Genomic DNA, 1,033 nt, shown 5'->3' with positions numbered 1-1,033 from the left:
CCCCCCCCCCAGTGGAAGAAAGGCCTGGCAGTGTACTCTGTCATATGGGGCCATTCTTCTCTGTCCAGTAGGGTCTCTAGGGATCAGAACCTCAGTACCCTGAAACAATGAAACTTCTTAGTTGTGTGAGGGGAACATTCCTCTTCAGTCCCCAACAGCCTCAAAAGCAAAAAGAAATCAAAAATAACTTTTAAAAGAAAATCAAGAATTGAGATCATTATTTAAAACCATAGAATTATACAGTTTAAAAGGGAGAATTTTGTGAATTATAGATAACTTTTAAGTAATTCTGATCAAATTACCAGGCATTAGCCAAACTAACCACAAAGAGTTTAAAATCCCGATTTTCCCCTGGGTTGGGCTGCACAATTCAAATGTATTTGTTCTTTGGCTTTTTACATTAACTGCAATTACAGACTCCCCGGTCCCATTTCCCCTGACTTGCATATCTGAGGCCTTGTCCACTTTTTCGGCCTTGTCACGTGCACCTCTGCTGGTGTGGGGGAGTATAACTGCAGATCAGGTCATCAACCGAGCCACCACCTCCTAGCCTCCATGAAAGACTTAGTTGTGGAAGAAATTTTAATGCCTAATGAAGATGATGTTTTGGGGTCACCTGTGAACTTTTTGTGCAGTTCAATTTTTAAGAGCTATTCACAAGTTCTTAATTAATAGTCACGTAGTGGTTATGAATCGGGCTGCTAACCTCAAGGTCGGCAGTTCAAAACTACCAGCTGTTTCGTGGGAGAAAGATGAGGTTTTTTGCTCCTGTACAGATTTACAGCCTTAGAAACTCTGTGCAGGGTCACTATCAGTCGGAACCGACTTCATGGTATTTAACAACAACAGCATACGGTAGGTATACAGGATGGCCAAACCTCGTCTCTCACATTTCGGACATATTGTCAGGAGGGACCAGTCACTGGAGAAGGATATCATGTTTGGTAAGGTGGAGGCTCAGAATAAAAGAGGAAGATCCTCAGCAAGATGGATTGGCAAAGTGGCAGCAGCATCAGTGGGCTCAAGCATAGCA

General features: G+C 42.9%; 1 protein-coding gene across 1 annotated transcript in view; it reads left to right on the top strand.

Annotated features, from left to right (window-relative positions):
* The window catches only part of ARMC2 (armadillo repeat containing 2), a 143,512-nt gene that overhangs the window by 119,721 nt on the left and 22,758 nt on the right, over window positions 1–1,033 (top strand). The window lies entirely within an intron of this gene.

This window comes from Chrysochloris asiatica, unplaced genomic scaffold, assembly GCF_000296735.1.
Source record: "Chrysochloris asiatica unplaced genomic scaffold, ChrAsi1.0 scaffold00027, whole genome shotgun sequence".
NCBI lineage: Eukaryota > Metazoa > Chordata > Mammalia > Afrosoricida > Chrysochloridae > Chrysochloris > Chrysochloris asiatica.
This window is presented reverse-complemented; position numbering and strand designations above follow the sequence as displayed.